At 38.0% G+C, this 19,059-nt stretch overlaps 1 pseudogene; it reads left to right on the top strand.

Moving 5' to 3' along the window:
- The first annotated feature begins 6,476 nt into the window (after nucleotides 1-6,476).
- LOC109379036 (L-lactate dehydrogenase A chain-like) overlaps nucleotides 6,477-19,059 on the top strand; it is a 22,406-nt pseudogene continuing 9,823 nt past the window's right edge.

The following is a 19,059-nucleotide window of genomic DNA, read 5'->3' as shown; positions in this document are numbered from 1 at the left end:
AGCTGCGGGCGCTCGCTAAGCAATGCAAGCCACATCTGGGTGAGTCGGTCCCGCTTGGTTGTTGGGTTGTGGGATGACGGAGCCGACAATACGGAATTAAGCCCCACCGAGATGGCGCAGCTGGCCAGCGTCACCACGGTGCCCTCCTTGTGGCAGCGTTTGCAAAACGTGCCCCAGACCAACCCCCAGCTAGTAATCAGACCCTAATTAACTGGCTCATGGCTGCTGCCTGCAGGTTGGGACAATGCAGGGGAATTGCCAGAACAAGTGGACCACCTACTTGGATTTGGTGCAAGTCACATGGGAGATGGGCCTGAGGCAGATGATGTTTCACTTACAGCCCCGATGAAGAGATATTCACAGCCTGCATGAAAGACCTTATCCTTGCTAATGGTCAGCTGGGCACCTTTGGGACCATAGCCGCCTTATTAGCCCTCTATACAGACCGGCCCGTCCATGCGTCACAGGGGGTTTGGCTAGACTGGGAGACACAGAAGTCCACCAGCAAGGCCCGACTGTGCAGGCGAGGAATGTGGCCGGAAGGGCATGAGTTGCCGCCCCCCCCCCCCCGTTTCCCAAAATGAGCTACGAAAACCACACCTAAGAGCCAAGGCAAAGAGTGGGACCCTATTAAGGTGAGCCACCGGCAACTGTGGTTTGACCTGGCAGCCGCTGGGCTGGCCGAGGAGAAATTAGATGGCCAGCATCTTGAGGTCCTCTTGGCCCTCTGGCAGAAGCTATGGCCTGAGCAGAAGTTTACCACATTACTCCCAAAGGAACAGAAGGGGACTGCCCGGGAGTTGCGCCTGACTTCCTCCCAGACTAGGGAACGGCCGGGGCACCCAATTAATGGGGGAGCCGGATGACCTGAGGCCACACGTTGAGCTCATCATATATTGGTCCCCCCAAAACGTGCAGCAAGTGCTGGCCCTCGTGGACACCGGGACAGATAGCACCCTAATTTATGGCAATACAGACCATTTTCAGGGCCCGAAAGCCACTATTGAGGGGTATGGTGGCCGACACATCACGGTAAGTAAAGTCTCCATCACCCTGGGCATCAAACGTCTCGCCCCCAAGACCTATGAGGTCTACGTGTCTCCTATTGCTGAGTACATCCTCAGGGTGGAAGTACTCAGACAACTGACAGTCATGACGACTGTGGGGAAATTCCACTTACAGGTGCACGTGGTGAAAACTGTGGTTAGAGGACATCCCCAGCACATACCCCTCCACCTGCCAAAGGTCACGCAAGTGGTTAACATCAGACAATATTGTCTGCCCGGAGGACATGAGGAGATCGGGCATACCATTCTGAAGTTGGAAGAGGCAGTTATCATACAGTCCACCCATAGCCCCTTCAACTTCCCGGTCTGGCCAGTACGGAAACCAGACGGTTCCTGGAGAATGACAGTAGACTACCGGGAGCTGAATAAGGTAACCCCTCCACTGCATGCTGCTGTTTCAAACATCACAGAGTTAATGGGCTGCCTCTCACAGGAATTGGAACGGTTCCACTATGTGGTAACTTGGCTAACGCCTTTTTCTCCATTGACATTGACATTGCCAGCCAAGGACAGTTCGCCTTCACCTGGGAGGGTAGACAATGGACCTTCCAGGTGTTATCACAAGGCTATCTCGCATGCAACTCCCTGGTGATGACAGTCTCTCCCTCAAAATCGGTTCTGGGAAGATTCAGTGTATCTCACTACCATTTCCTGCTGATTAAGAAGACTGCAATATTTTCTTGTGCTGCTAGGTCACCCCACTCATGGTCCATCACCCACCAATCTCCCTAGTTCTCTTACTAGGGAGTAGAGGGCTATTTCTGACTCTATCTTTATTCCACTGTCTGGCCCTGCCTGGCTGTGTTCATCAAAGTATTTAGAAATATAGAACTGGGGAAAATCTACCTGCCATGCAGATACATTCAATAGCATCGAAATTCAAGGAGGAGGAGGAGGGCAGAGTTTTGAGTCGGTTTCCCCATCTCACTTCTCCTACCTGAAGCTTTTTTAGCATCTCCTCAGTGTCTCCAGCTCACGTCTATAAGCAGCATCAAGGGAATACCTTCCTCCAATGTTCTTGACTCCTGTAAATGTGGAAGGCTAGTGTACTCTGTCATAAAATATATTACACACTTGCTCTAACTTCTTGCCATTACCAAGACAAATAATAGAATGTTTCAAACTCCCGAAGTCCAGAGAAGGTTTCTGTTTGATTGATAATGTGTCCTATCCATTTATGGCTCTTCTAGATATATCTTCTCTATGAATATCAAGGGCTCAGAAATATCACACAAAAGGTGTGGTCTCTGACAGGGACATATGTTGGTCGCATATGTTGGTCAGCAGCTGATTCCTCAGAAGGTTCAGATGCAGGATGCTGAGTCACACTCCAGGTCCTCCAGCTTTCGTGAGTCAGCTGGGAAGCTGCTGACGGAAATTCTGTTGGCTGGCAAGGCCTGTCTGGGACTTATAAGCAATGTGTAGCCACCAGTCGCTCACCCCTCTCCCTCCACCCCCCCACCCCGCTAACCTGCTCTAGCTGATCTCAATTTTTGAAACTGTGTTGCCCAGCATGTTGTTACAAGGCTTGCTGCCATGTCTCTCCCATCTAAACATATGTGCAGGGCAAATCTCTGCTTCCGGTTGACAAACTCGCACAAACTTAACAGCAGCCTCTCTTAGCTCTTGCTGAATTCTCTTTAGACATTATGGTGCAAGCACAGGCCCTTATGCCGGTCTTGAAACAGGACCCTGTAAACTCTTCATTTCTCCTCTTCCAAGAGTTGCCGATGACACGTCCCTGAATCGTTTTAATGCTGCCTCGCAGTCATCTGCTTTCCTTGGCACTACATTCCTTGAAAACTATTCTGGTTTCTGATAGCAGGAGGCTTCTATTTATGGTTCCAAAGCTAGTCTGCTGGTTTTCCCCACAGAGGAATATTTAACAGAAGATACCTAGTCTCAGTTGCCTTTAGATAGTAATTGATTAATGAATAATTATAAGGAAAACCCCGTATCCTTCTACTGGAGAACTGTCAGAATATAAGTCTTCAGGACTAAATTTAGAGACTCAAATTCTATTCCTGCCACTTACTAGCCAAGTGATTGCTGACCAGGCTCTGAGGCTTTCTGAACCTCAGTTTACTCTTCAGAAAGTGAGAAGATAAACAGTCTTCCTCACATGTGCCATTTCTGTTTGAATAATAATGGCTACCCAGAGTGCTATATTGAGAAAGATTTGATAGTCAAGTTCAGGCTCTGTGGGAAGGAAGGTTGTGAGAGGGAAAGGGTCAGCATCTGAGCTATGTATTTTCCTCTGCTGGACTAGATGATTTCTAAAGCCCCCTTCACAGTAAAAACATGACAGGAGTAAAGGTTTCTTCGATACTTGGTCAGGAGCCATTGGTCCACAGGTTGTCTGTAGGTAGGCTGGTCACTGGAGGCTCAAGAGATATCCAAGAGAAGATTCAACCTGGAGCCTCGGTGACTGAGTTCTTATCTCCACGCAAGAAAGCATTCAAGAGTGAGACAGATGCAGGAAAGCGAAAGTGATTTATTAAAAATGAAAGTACACACTTGAGAAGAGAGTGTGGGCAAACTCACAGGACAAGTGGTGCCAAAGAAGTCATAATCAGGGGTATTTATCCCTCCTGGGGCAGGAATTGGTGACATCCCACTAATGTGGTTCATTCATCTCCTCCCCTTGGGCAGGGACCCTGTATCCTGCTTTTTCTTCCTTATTTGGTTTTTCTGGAACTATCATGGTGTCAGATGCATGATGGGAGTCGTAGTAACTACAGTGCAAATGAGATTATAATGACATTATAATTAGCAAAAGGTCAGATCCCTATCTAAGGGATCAGCCTAGCTGGAAGAAACTGGTTCTTGTTTTCCCCCAGCTGCAGGTACTGGATCTAGTCACTTTGTTACTTGTGTAACCTCTGAAGCACCTCCTCACGTTGTACCCTGGAGGTGGTTGTCAATTTCCTAGGCTACATGTCCTGCCTCAGGCCTATTAACCAAAAAGCCATTTGGAATGTATTAATAGTTTGGAGAATATAGAAATGCTAGTCAAGGATTCCAGGTAATGCAGTGAGTGCTATCTTAGTCATTGTATAATTCCTTCTGGTAAGGTTTATAATCTTGTCAATAGCTGTGAAGTATAATCATATCAATTCTCCAAAGGTAAACATAGCCACGTGACAATTATAGTTAGTATTTGGCATGTTAGAAATGGTTATGAATTTTCTCAACAAACTGTTTCTCTTAATCACTGTTTAAAAACACAAATTACATTTTTACACTTTGAAATATGGGGATTAATACCTGTAAGAGAATTGTGTGTATGCTTGAAATACATTTATTCTTCTATATTTATAGCAAAATACTATCTAAGCCCAAAATGACCACTTCTTAATTTTTGCATTTTTATTTTTTCTGTAAGTAGAACATATGTACAATATGTGAAATATTTTACCCTAGGCTGTAAAGGGGAAGGGTGTAACTAACATTTCCTTTTCAGTCTGAAAATTTACAGGAATGCACTAGCACATCTGTATGGAATTAGCAGAGCTGATTCTGTAGATTCATGTGACCCTCCAGTTCTAGTTTCTGTGCTTCTGAGATCAGCTCCCCCCCCCCTTTAATAAAAATATGACTTGTCTATTATGGGTAACATAATTAAACCAGGATAATGCAAACTTGTTTAAATATAAGCTTCAAACCATCAAGTTGCTTCATATGTTTGCATTCACTTGTAAAATATGATCTCCTGAGATATCTTTCATTGGGCTAAACACCAAAACAAGCAAATGGATTCCGGAAAATAAAAAGACAGCATTCTGGGATTTTGAAGTTGACAAATTAAACATTCCTATGTAATAAAATGATTTCGTTTTGGAATCTTCTTTTGCTATTTAACTTATGGACTCTATGTGGTCCAAGCTTACATTTCACAAAAGTATAAATATATTTAAGACAGATTACACTTGCTGCATTAATCATCTATTGAACATTCAGTCCTAAACTGTAGGTCTTTTTTATGTGGCTCCACTGAGAAATCACTCATGGTGTTAATATTTTCAACTCCTAAGAGCTTGTTTACTTCAATTTTCCATTTAAAAAAAAATTACAGTTCCAATTTATTAGAGCAGCTTTTATATTTGTCTACATAAGCCATTGAAAAGATTAATACAACTTAGTAAACAGAATACAGTGCATGACATCAGAAACCTTGAAAAACAACAATGGATTGTTTTTTGTTTTTAGTAATGAGCCATTGGTTCAAAATGACAGGTGAGCTCTTGTTCATCAATTTAAAAAATATGATTATATAAACACGCATATAAGAAGTAACGTGCAAGTAAATGCCAACTAATTTCAGTTCTATGGAAGAGTCTTATGTCTAAGTCTTCAAAGTAACTAGTAAATGTGTACTAGAGGAATTAGCCAGTAAGGATACTGCAGAGTGAATACATTTTTACATGCATTTTGCTAGAGAAAAAAAGAAAAGTTATATTCTATGTAAAGTGACATACGCAGAAGTTTAGAGATAGTGTGACTGTAAAGATCCATGTTAGTGATCAAGGATGATGATAATAACTATGATTGGACAATAGTATGTAGGACTAGAGAGAAATTTCATTTGTTGCTTAGCAGTAGAAAATCCAGGCTAAGGGAAATAGCAAATATGAGATGAGGTAGTTGGTATCGTGAAATGCACTCTTAGAAGTTTGGGTTTTTTTAGGAGCTGTGCAGAGGGAGAATATTGTGTCTGAGGTGGGAGTGAGGAAGATGATTTGTTCAACCTCATTCAAGATATATCTAATGCAGAGTTTTACTATGGCATGAGAGTTGCTGAGAAGGTTAAGTAGACTAGTTGGGGTAGGAGTGAGTTTGAAACAGGGTCATAAAAATGAAGAGTTGAGAAACTGAAAACTCTGCAAAGCAAAATTTAGGCTGGAGAGAGAAAAAGCAGAGAAGCACTAAGGTTGTTCTAGAGAAATCAATAATGGCCTGTTTTTACATCAATTCCAAGGTCATCATAAAAAAAATCATTACATGAAAGAAGGTCAAAATGCTTCAAGACCATGTTTTAAATGAAAACAAACAAACAAACAAAAACCCTAGTGAATAGTAAAGGTAGTCAGGCCTATGTTGTTCTTTTGAAACATTAAGAAAATTAAACTTTAAAAATTCCTCAGAACTTCAAAAAACACCAATGTAGTGGTAAAGTCACTAAAAGATATTGATACAAATATGAGTAAAATTATAGGAAAAAATTTTACTTGCTTTATATATTCAGAAAGGGATTTAAAGCAAACTTTAGAGAAATAAGTGCCTGCGGAATGAACATCCTTGCCATTTAAGGCCCCTCCAAGCAGGGCTCTGAGGACCCGAGCATCTGCTGCCAAGTCCGGATCCAAAGCCGTGCACCACTGACACCCACCCTCCCGTGGTGCACTCCCGATGAATTTTGGTGCTAAGACTAGAATGGCAGCTCTCAAGGATCAGCTGATTAGGAATCTTCTTTAGGAAGAACAGAGCCCCCAGAATAAGATTAAGATTACAGTCGTTGGGTTTGGTGCTGTTGGCATGGCCTGTGCCATCAGTATCTTAATGAAGGACTTGGAGATGAACTTGCTCTTGCAGATGTCCTGGAAGACAAATTAAAGGGAGAGATGATGGATCTCCAACATGGCAGCCTTTTCCTTAAAACACCAAAGATCATTTCTGACAAAGACTATAATGTGACTGCAAACTCCAAGCTGGTTATTATCACAGCTTCGGCACATCAACAAGCGGGAGAAAGCTGTTTGAATTTGGTCCAACATAATAAGAACATCTTTAAATTCATCGTCTCTAATGTCGTAAAATACAGCCCCAACTGCAAATAGCTTATTGTTTCCAGTCCAGTGGATATCTTGACCTATGTGGCCTGGAAGATAAATGGCTTTCCCCCAAACCGTGTTATTGGAAGTGGTTGCAATCTGGATTCCGCTGGGTTCCCTTACCTAATGGGGGAAAGGCTGGGAGTTCACCCATTAAGCTGTCATGGGTTGGGTCCTTGGGGAGCATGGAGACTCTAGTGTGCCTGTATGGAGTGGAGTGAGCATTGCTGGTGTCTCCCTGAGGACTGTCGCCTTGCAGCTGCCGACTTGCATGCTCCAGTGCACTGATCCTTTGAAGTCATAAGGAAGTGTCTTGGAATGCTGAGACCCGAGGGAATGATCTCTGTAAAACTTCCTTATCCGGTGGTCTCGGAATGCTGAGGCCATCGGGGGATCACACGTATGTGTGAAAGCACAACTCATGCTTGATCACAATGAGTTTCGGTGAAGCAGCTGCCGGTCTAATGGAATCAATTAACTGGGTATAGATATTCAAATTGACTTCTCTGTGACAGTTGTAAATAAAAGTTATTCGCCCTGCCAGTATCAGGGCTTGCTCTCTCCATCTGCAGAGACAGGTTCCCTGGCCCGTAGAAACTCTACTTTTGACTCTTGTGATTTCTTAACCCTTTGCTGCCCCTCCTCAAGCCCCCCAGCCCTTGTCACGCGGGACATGATAACTCTGCACCCTGATTTAGGCACTGATGCGGATAAGAAGGGTGGGAAGAAGCTCACAGGCTGGTAATTGACAGTGCTTATGAGGTGTTCAAACTGAAAGGCTACAAATCCTGGGCCATTGGACTACCTGTGGCAGTTTTGGCAGAAAGTATAATGAAGACTCTTGCAATTTCCACCATGATTGAGATGACATCTTCCTTAGTGTTCCTTGCATCTTGGGACAGAATGGAATCTCAGCTATTGTGAAGGTGACTCTGACACCCGTTGAAGAGGAGCGTGAATACCCTTTGGGAGAATCCAAAAAGAGCTGCAGTTTCAAAGTCTCCTAATGTTCTACTGAAGAAAGGTCCCCTATTTTCTTATTGCTTAAACTCAAGCCATGCATTACAAAATGGCCTCCACTCTCTCCTAGCTTTCAAATACCTAAAATTAGTAGCTGTTCTCGGAAATCATATGCTTACAAATAATCGGATATGATTGTAACCAGCCTCAGTTTACTTATACTAACAGGAGCCAGCAAAAAGCCCCAACTTCCTCTAAAAACCCAGTATCTTCCCTTCCCGTTTTAACTAACTTACCCAGCAACAGCAACAGAAATGGCAACAGAATATACTCGTAATAGCTTAGATAATTTTTAGTCATTATATACTTACAACATAACTATCAATTAATTATAGTTAGATATTAACATAACTCTGCTATTTTAGCTTCTGTAATAATGCTTTGCTAGGACTAAATATGTATCCCAACAGGGACCCCAACCCAGGAGTAGAGGAGGCTAGGGTCTAAGGGACTTTCCACCGCCCACACCTGGGACTTCCTTGTTTGGACTTATTATCAGTTTCTGTATGTCTCTTTGGAATTACCCTGCCTCAATGTACCCCTGTGGTTTTTGCCTTTATAAACCCCACCCAACTTCCCTTTGGGGCTGTGAGGTCTTTGGAGGCATTAGCCCCCTCATAGCTGCTGGCTTTGCAATAAAGACTCCTTGAATTGGCCTTACTGGTATCGTTGTCTGCCTGACTCGGGAGCTTTGCTTTACAACATTACCACTTTACTGTCTAGGGTACAACAGGATTTTAGTTGGAGGTTGTGCATATTGTCCTTTTAATCTGATCTGTGACTAAAACAGGAATATTAAGACAGCCTAGGAGAAACATGAATTTCCTAAAGTTGGAAATACGAATGGTCCATAAAACCCTGCAGCTATATCCTGGTGCAGGATGGTACTTACCTTGTATCGTCCTAAACCGGTTAGTGTGAAATAGCTCCATCTCGTCAAAGGCACCACCATTGCCATTGTTGTACACACTACAGTTGCCCTTCAAACTAGGTGTGTGTTTACTGTGTTATATAACTTCTGGTTCCTTTACCCAACATGCCTCGTCCAACTATTTTTTTCTCCAATCAATCACACCCTGGGATCCAATGTATACCCCAACATTCCATGTCTTGTGTATAAGTGTTCTAAAGAATCTTATTTTATATACTGTATGTATCAGAGTAGGGTACATTGGCATATAATGTAAAAATAAGTCTACATATAAAGAATGCAGCCAGCTATACAAGTGTCATACAAAGTAAAACACCAAATAAACCCCGAACAGTGAAAAAAAAAGAATGAACATCCTTTAACATAGTAGCTTAAATTTCTCTTCACATAAGCAGGGAGGCATTCTATATTTGAACAGGAAAATCTCATTTATAAAGGGCTTCCTCATCCAAGAATCTTAAATGTACTATTGCAATTGGCTTCAAAAATTGACTCCATAAATTGCCTAATATAGTTTAAAGATGGGAAATTTGAAACTGCAGGACTTCATTTTCACAAGAAACTTTCACTGTTCCAGAGGGATGAAGGGGAGAGGGACAGACATAAAAGAAAATGGGAGTGTGTAAAAAAAATTCAAATAAATCCATGATAAATTTAAAATTTAAGAAAAAAAAAAGATGTAAGTCCCTTAGCAACTTACTATCACTTGCATCTATTTTAGCTTTTTCTAAGGAAATACTCTTTATTGAATCAGACAAATTCCTTTGGATGATGGGGGGAAAAATAAAAGCTCACCTGTTTATTTGTTCTATTTAAGTAGATTAAATAGAGTTTTTATTGACTATATTTACATGGTTTGAGGAAAAAAATAATTTCCTGCATGTTGTACCAATGTAATAACCAAAAACTGATACACAAAAATGAAAATAATATAAAAATTAATGTAGTATTTTAGAGTTCTTTGTAACATAAAAGGTTTGGGTTCTTTAATAAATTAGACGACTTTAGAAAGTGGAAAATATGCATTTTCAAGATGAGTACTTTAGTAATAGAAAAGTCAAAGCTGTAATATATGCCATTATTATAGAAGATTTATGTATCACTTAAAATCTTATTCTTGTTTCAATTGGCTATAAGGAGAGTTTCAAATAGGGGTTTCATATGTTCCCTTTAAAAGCTTTAAAAATAGGGCCGGCCAGTGGCGCGATGGTTAAGAACTGGCTTGGGACGCCAGAGGGCCTCGGTTCGGATCCCACATATGAGGGCCAGTGACACTGCCCTCCACAGCTAAGATGCTGAACAATAGCTCAACCTGGAGCTGGGCTGCCGTGAGTCGCCGGCGACGGCGTAGGCTGCAGTCCCTGCTGCAGTGGGTTGCCATGGGCTACTGCATGTAGCCAGCAGCCAGCGGGAGCGGCCAGCAGCCACAGTGAGCGGCCGTCCAGAAGCCGGCGACTGATGTGCCTCGCCTGGGAAGAGCGCAATGATGGTGCCAACTTGGGCCAGCGAAGCAACGTCCTCCACAACTAGACTGAAGAACAAAACGACAGCAACTTGTCTGTTTCCCTTCCCCCAATTCCCCAGCACTGTTCCCATTCCCCAATTTCCCAATAAAAAAATCTTAAAAAAAAAAAAAGTTTAAAAAATAAAAATCCGACAGATATTTAGAGAGTAATAACAATGACTATATTTAGATTTAAAGCAATGATTTAAATTATGGTTGAAAGGATTGTTCTATATTAGGAAGTTTCTTCATATAATATTTATAAAATAAATAAAATTTAAAAGATTATGTCTTTTAATTCACAATGATGGCTTATTTTTAAATACTTAAAGTACTCATTAAACATAAAATACATTTTTAACATAATAAAGAGTATCAGTCAATTTAAAATTTTTATTTAATAGTGAAATAACAACTAATCATATTAAACTTTTAATTTTGCATTGCTATAATTAAATAAATAACAAAACTATGATACCTTCTTTATATTGTTTTACAGATTAGTACCATAGTAATAATATATGAATAAATAAATATTTACTTTTTATAAATAAAAGCACAGAATGATATTTTTGGCAATACCAACAAAAACAAAAAGTAAAAGTTTTTCAACAATGCCAGGGTTTTTAATAAATGAGATTTATAAAATTATTTATAAATAATTAAGAATTATTTTATTTAATAAACACAAATTGATAATATTCATACATAGCAAAAAGAGAATACTTTTAGAACTTGTTTGCACAATAACAAAACTAAAACTACCAGGCAAAAATTTTGCTAGGAAATATATGTGAAAGATACTATAATACTTTTATGAGCAAAAAAGAATAACAACTGAAGTGAAGACATATCCCTCATTCCTGAATGGGAAAAATAAAGTTTATAAAGATGCTAATTCTTCCAAAATTATTCACTGGATTAATGCAATTTCTATAGAAGACAGTGCAATTCTCAAGTTCATCTAGAATGATAGAGTGAGCACAATGGATATTTACTGTTTGGAGTCACCCAGCTTTCATTTCCTCCTTGTTTTCTTGTTTTCACTTCTTCCACAAAGGGTCTATCTGCTGCAAGGGAAGCTCACTTCTCCCAGGTCAACGGTGGCCCAAGATTGGCTTAAGCCAATCAGCTACTCTCCCTTGCTTATCAGAGATTGTTTCAAGAAAGGTCCTATGCTATGATCTAATTCAGAAGGATGCACATTTTACTAGAAGCGTCAGAGAAAAAAAAGCCTTTGCTCTTGCTTAGATGTTACTTGGGATTATAAAACACTACAAATCATTAAGAACGGTGGTGTACCGAATAATTAGTACTGGGCATTCAGCTCACAAATGTCAGAAAATACAAGAAAATCAAAACATATCAAATTTCTGTTTAGGGGAGTGTTTTTTTAAGTTATGAAGAAATCTGTGGCAGAAAAAATGTAATTGACAGATTAAAAAACTTTTGCAAATGAAAAAGAAAACATAATTAAAGAGTAGAAGATAAGGAAAATATTTTCAATAAACACTGAATAAGGGAAGAGATTATCATTAATGTATACATGTATACAGCTTCTTTATAGGAAGACCAAGAATAAGAATTTGTTCTTATCCCTCCCTTGACTGAAAATACATACAAACAAACACAGAAAGGCAAACGAAATGAGAAAAGAAAGAAATATGACCCAAATGAAAGAACGGGAGAAAATTCTAGAAGAAAAATAACTAAACAAAATGGAGGCAAGCAAGCAACCAGAGACAGAGTTCAAAACACTGGTTATAGGGATGCTCAAAGAGCTTAGTGAGAACTTCAAGAGAGATAGCAAGCATGAAAAAGGTCATAGGAACCATAAAAAAACCCCATTAGAAATAAAGACTACAATAACTGAAATGAAGACTACACTAGAAGGAATCAACAGCAAATTAGATGAAGCGGAGGATCGAATCAGTGATTTAAAAGACAAAGTAGTAGAAAACACCCAGACAGAACATCAAAAAGAAACAAAAAAAAAATTTTTTTTTTTTAAAGATTTTTATTGGGGAATTAGGGGGATGGGAACAGTGCTGGGGAATTGGGGGAAGGGGAACAGGCAAGTTGCTGTCCTTCTGTTCTTCAGTCTAGTTGTGGAGGACGTTGCTTCACTGGCCCAAGTTGGCACCATCATTGCGCTCTTCCCGGGCGAGGCAGATCAGTCGCCGGCTTCTGGATGGCCTCTCACTGCGGCTGCTGGCCGCTCCCGCTGGCTGCTGGCTACACACGGTAGCTCATGGCAACCCACTGCAGCAGGGACTGCAGCCTACGCCGTCGCCAGTGACTCATGGCAACCCAGCTCCAGGTTAAGCTGTTGTTCAGCATCTTAGCTGTAGAGGGCTAGTGTCACTGGCCCTCATATGTGGGATCCGAACCGGGGCCCTCTGGCGTCCCAAGCCAGTTCTTAACCATCACGCCACTCGGCTGGCCCAAAACAAAAAAATTTAAATAAAGATAGTTTAAGGGGCCTCTGGGACAACATCAAGGTCAACAACATTTGCATCACAGAAGTACCAGAAGAAGCGAGGGAGCAAGGGATCGAGAACCTATTTGAAGAAATAATGACTGAAAATGTCCCTAACCTGGAGAAGGAAATAGACATACTGCAGTGCTATTTTCAATAGCCAAGATATCAAAGCAACCAAAATGCCCATCAATAGACAATTGGCTAAAGAAGTGGTACATATATACAATGGAATATTACTCTGCCATATAAAAGAATGAAATTTTATCATTTGCAACAATATGGATGGACCTAGAGGGTATTATGCTAAGTGAAATACATCAGATTAAGAAAGACAAATACCATATGATCTCACTTATACGCAGAATCTTAAGATCAAAATAAATGAACAAATAAACCAGAAAAAAAAGATACATGTCCACAGAAATTGAATTCAACCCTTGATTTCAAGTGGGATGCCTGTGGTTCTAATTGGTTGCTGTGCTTATAAACAAAGTTATAGACTCCAAACGGTGGTCCTCACTAAACAAGTTGAGATGCCATAAATTCTTTAGTATAACATACGGGAAAGAATTTAGAGTTTGAGATATAAGAGTGCTGAAGAGTATTTATCAAGCATGTCCTACCCAACACATACCATGTCCTCTAAAGTATCCCTGAAAGCACTCCTTTTACCAAAGGCTTGTGTCCTGTTTGATGGGAAGAGCAACACCTAAGGAATGAAGAAATGGTAAATGTGTGAATCAATATTAAAAAATCATCTGTATTGCTATATAGCAAGTGTGTCAGAGTCAGGGTTCCACCATAGAAACAGAACCAGTAGGAATATATATAAAGAGATTTATTGCAAGGAATTGGCCTATACAATTGTAAAGGCTGGATAGTGAAGTCTGAAATCCACAGGGCAAGGTGTCAGGAAAGGTAGGCTGGAAACTCTTGGGCAGAAGATGAAGATGCCTGCCACAGGTGAAATTTCTTCTTCCTTGTGGAAACCTCGGTTCTGCTCTTCAGGCCTTTCAGTTGATTGTATTAGGCCCATCCTGATTATCAAGGATAAGTTTTACTTAAGGTACATTGATTATAGATACTAATTAAGTCTATGAAATATCTTCACAGCAACATCTGGATTAATGATTGCTTGAATAACTGGGTACTATAGCTTAGCCAAATTCACACATGAAACTGATCATCATGTTACGTAACAAATAATTGGAAAATAAAATTAACGATGCTGTTCTCAGTAGGATCAAACATCATTAAATACATAGGGTAAATTTAATAAAATATGTTCAAGACCTCTACATGAAAAATTATATTCCTAAGAGAAATGAAGACCTATATGAAAAGATGTTTCATGCTCATGAATTGTTAGACTCACTAAAGACTCAATGTTGATGAAATTCTATTCTTCTAAACTTGGTCTACAAATTCAATGCAATCTCAGTCGAAATTCAGACAGAACTTTCTGTAGAATTGACAAATTGATTTTAAAATTTAAATGAAATGCAACAGCTCTAGAGTAGCCAAAACAATTTTAAAAGTGAACAAAGTTAGGGAACTCTAATTGCTTTCAAGACTTACTATACTTGTATGGCTACAGTAATCAAGACAATGTGGTATTGATTTTTGACAAAGTTGTCAGAGCCTCTCAGCGGGGTAAGGAAAGTGTTTTCAAGGACCAGTGCTAGAACTATCTATATAAAAGCAAAAATGAACCTAAACTCATTATATCCTTCACAAAACTAACTTGAAATGCATCATGGACCAAATTATAAAAGCAGAGTTTCATCAAATAAACATAGAAAAATATGTTTATTAGCTTGGGTAAAGTAATGATTTATTAGCTAGTAATCACTATTCACAAAATAAAAAAGAAAAGATAGACTTGCACTTTATCAAAATTTAAGTCTTCTGCTCATTAAAAGACACCATTAATAAACCATACGTGAGTCTCAGGCTAGGAGAAAATATTTGCAATACATATATCTGATAAAGCACTTGTAGCCAGCATATATAAACAATTCCTACAACTCAATAATAAAAACGAAAACCCAATAAAAAATTCAGCAAAAACCTTGAATAGGTATTTTATAAAGAAAGATATAAAAATGCTTAATAAGCACATGAAAATGTGCTTAACATTAATCATTAGTTATCTAGGAAATGCAAATTAAAATCACAATGGTATATACCACAAAATTATTAAAATGTCAAAGATGAAAAGACTTATAACCCCAAATGTTGAGGATGTGGTGGAATCAAAATTCTCAAATAGTGCTGGAGGTAGTCTAAAATGGTATAACTAGTTTAGAAATTGTTCTAGTAGTTTCTCACAAGTTAAAAGCACACCTGTTCTAAAACCCAGAAATTCTACTTTTATTTATTTACTCAAGAGAAATGAAAACACAGGTACATAGAAAGATGTGTACAATAATGTCCATAGCCGTTTTCTTCATAATAGTTCCAAACTGGAAACAAACAAAAAAAATATCCATCATCAGAATGGATAAACAAATTGTAATATGAACAGATAATGCACTACTCTTCAGCAATAGAAAGGAACAAACCACAGAAATATGATTTAACATGAAAAAACTTTTAAAAAGTTATTCTGAGTGAAACAGGCCAGATATAAAAGAGTACCTACTGTATTATTCAATTTATATGAAGTTCTACAATAAGCAAACTAATCTATGATGAAGAAAAGCAGTGACTGCTTCTGGGATGGGGAATGGGGTGGGGATTAACTGAGAAGTTGCATAAGAGGTTTTTTGGAGGGAGATAAAAATGTTCTGTATTTTAATAGAGGGGGTCACCGTGGTATGTGCAATTGTCACAACTCATCAAACTTCACACTTAAAATGTGTGCATTTCACAGTATGTAAATTTTTCCTCTAAATGGAAGAAGAAAAAGAAAAGATGTCTCTTGGGAGTAAGGTTTGGGTTAAGCCACAGTGAAGCTGAGCTCAGTTGTTTCTTATCACAATATTTTTGCATGATTTGATTTGTGACCATTTGTTTGTATTACTTTGATTAAAACATATTTAAAGTACTTGTACAGAGTAAAGATGGTAGAATAAAAACATCTGAAACTCTTTTTCCCCAACCCTAATGATAGAATAACAAATAGGACCAAAGCAGCTAAAACATCTTTCAAAGAAAGGATAGAGCTTCATGTCATTCATTTCAAAATATGCAACCCAAAATATTACAGAGAGAGAGAGAGAGAGAGAGAGAGAGAGAGGATCCACCCCCCCACACACACTATGCAAGAAATGTGAACAAAACGTTCTTGTTAATTATACTAAGACCCTCAAACATAGAGAAAGGTGAACCAATGTACAAAAGTTGCACCTGAACAAGAAAAATGTGGGAATATTTAATTTAAATGTCTCTGTGTGGGTAGTAAACTAAGAAAGCATCATCCATCACTAGCTGTAAGTCTTGGAAATGTTGCCGTTTAGCTGGGTACATTATTGCCCTGAATAAAATGAGTGGTCTGGAAATGAGAAAATAGGGAATAATGGATATTGAATAGGCTACTACTAATATATGCCACATATGACAAATCTTTTCTAGAAAAAAAAGCATAACTGAAAAAAACAGAAGAAATTTCCTTAGGAAGATTTTGTGTTGTGGAAAAACATAATAAAAACATAAACCTAATAAAAGCAGAGAACTTTAAAGAAGAGATGATAAACAGTGGAGTTGAATGAAGACGAAAATTGCAGACCTAAGTAATAAATTGAGAAGCAAAATGAAACCGAACAGGAAAAAACAAAATGACTAAATTTAGCAACTATAGACTTTGCTTATAATCAAATAACTAACAAAGAAAGGAGGTTTGAGATAACCACAATGACTATAGAGGAAAAGAAGATTAAAGTAAATGTAAAAAAGATAACAGACCAAAGCAAAGATAATTTGTGTCATTGAAGTAAGAAGCCCAACATACATAATGGAAAAGATATCCAAAAACAGAACAAAGGAAAAATTTCTGGAAAATAGTAAGACTTGAATCTGTAGAAAAATATTATATCATGTTCCAGGAAAAAATATCGTTAAGTGATGGTATATACTGAAACACATCTTAGGTAAATTCATAAAACTTCAAAAGTAATGGGGAAGCGTTTTCCAGGGAGAAAAAGCAGGTTGGATGTGAGGGAGAGGTGGGAGGGGCAGATTAGGCTGGCCACATACTGAGATCTAGTACCACATTCAGTGCCATTAGAAATGCAGCAATAAGTTATTAATACAAAGAGCTAGTAAAAGGATTATGTGACTTCATAATATTATGCCTTATGCCTTACTGAGTAATTATTCAAATATAAAGTCAATAGGTAGACCTTCTCAAACAATAGGCAGGCAGATTTAAAAACAAATGAATCATGATATATGCAATAGTGGCTTTCTTGGGAAAAAAAATGACATCTTCAAAATATTCTGCCCACGTAAGAAATGATAGGAGAAATAATAGCATTTGTGGGGTTAATTTAAATATATATCAACTAAATTATTATAGGATGCATAAGTAGAACAGAGAAACGTCATATTGGTAAATTGTAAGTTATAAGAAAATAATAAAAAAAAACAAAATTTGGGAAAAAATTTAATGTATTCATTTTTTCACCATTCTTAGTGATAAACTATATTAAGGTGAATAAATCAACAAATGATAGTCTAAGTATATTGTTTACGTGTTTTAAAAGAAATTGCCAGAACTAAAACTAACATTACAACTGAAAAAAATCAGAAAGTGAGAAAGAGAAGAGAGGTAGGAGAAAGTGTAGTGTGCAAATTATTTAATCTTTCATAGGGGACATCGATAAATACTGTCTAAAGCTGCTATATCAAGAACTAGTAGTTAGGTAAAATATATAAACTTACAAATGTTTCTATAGCAATATCTAAAAAGAGCATATGTGCCTTGCAGATTACAAGAAGGAAAGTGTACACCACATATACTTAACCAGAAAATCCACATACAAACAGGCAAACGACAAAAAAATAAAAATAAAAAGCCTTTAGAACAACAATACAAAAAAAAACCCCACAAAAAATTAAAACCAAATATATTTGTTTGACACCAAATAAAAATAAGATTTTATAAGAGAAAACAAAACCAAACAACGTGTTGAATACACAAGAAACATCCAGAGCTAAAAGACTCAGATTGTATGGAAAAACAAGACATATTAGGCAATTGTAACAAAAAGAAATCTGAAGTCAAAATATTAATATCACAAAGACTTAAATCCAAAGCAAATATTAAATAAGATAGAGGTCCATTTTATAAGTGTTACATACTTGTACAATTTACAATGAGGATAGAGCTGAAATAAATGTGTACATTTATAATATGAGATGAAAACACTTCAGAAAAACAAGAAGAAATGAACAGAAACACAATACATTTTAACTTGCCTCTGTAGGCTTGTGACACATCAACTACACAACAAAATAAGCATATAGAGAATTGTAATAATATAATTATTATTTTTCAGCTAACATATGCTTCAAACTGTAACATGAATGAGTACATATATACCTTCTCTTCAAGATACCATGGAAAATTTACAGAAACCAATACCATATAAAAAAGCACAAATAATTTCCAAATATATACACAAATACATGAAGAACAGATCATAACCCATGAATATACTGCAGTAGAACTAGAAATTAACAATCACAAATAGAAAAAAATTTAACCACAGAAAAATTGTACATCTTTCTCTTAAATACTTTAAATTCAAAATACTACAAAATACTACAAATACTAAAAAATAAAGAAAATTTATAAAATAAAGGTAATGAATATGTCATATATAAAAAATTTAGGTATTGCCTAAATTGGAGTTCAGATAGCACATTTAAGCAATTAAAAAGGAAACAAATAAATTAAGCATTGGACTAAAAAAATCTGAACAAAAACTAGAAAATTAAACCATGCATTTTTCAAGGAAAACATAAGAAATAATAATAATGACTAAAGCAGAAATTACTGACTTGGAAAACAGAAAATCAGTAAAATTTATAAAATCTAGAGTGAAGATAAAGTTCGTGGTTATTAGGGGAAGGGAGAAACCATGGAGAATGGAGAAAAGGACAGTTGAGGAAGGCTCTCAGGAACCAGTCTGTAGCATAAAACACACACACACACACACACAGATAGAGAGAGAGAGAGAGAGAGAGAGAGAGAGAGAGAGAGAGAGAGAGAGAGAGAG

The sequence above is a fragment of the Hipposideros armiger genome, unplaced genomic scaffold (genome assembly GCF_001890085.2).
Source record: "Hipposideros armiger isolate ML-2016 unplaced genomic scaffold, ASM189008v1 scaffold_21, whole genome shotgun sequence".
NCBI lineage: Eukaryota > Metazoa > Chordata > Mammalia > Chiroptera > Hipposideridae > Hipposideros > Hipposideros armiger.
This window is presented reverse-complemented; position numbering and strand designations above follow the sequence as displayed.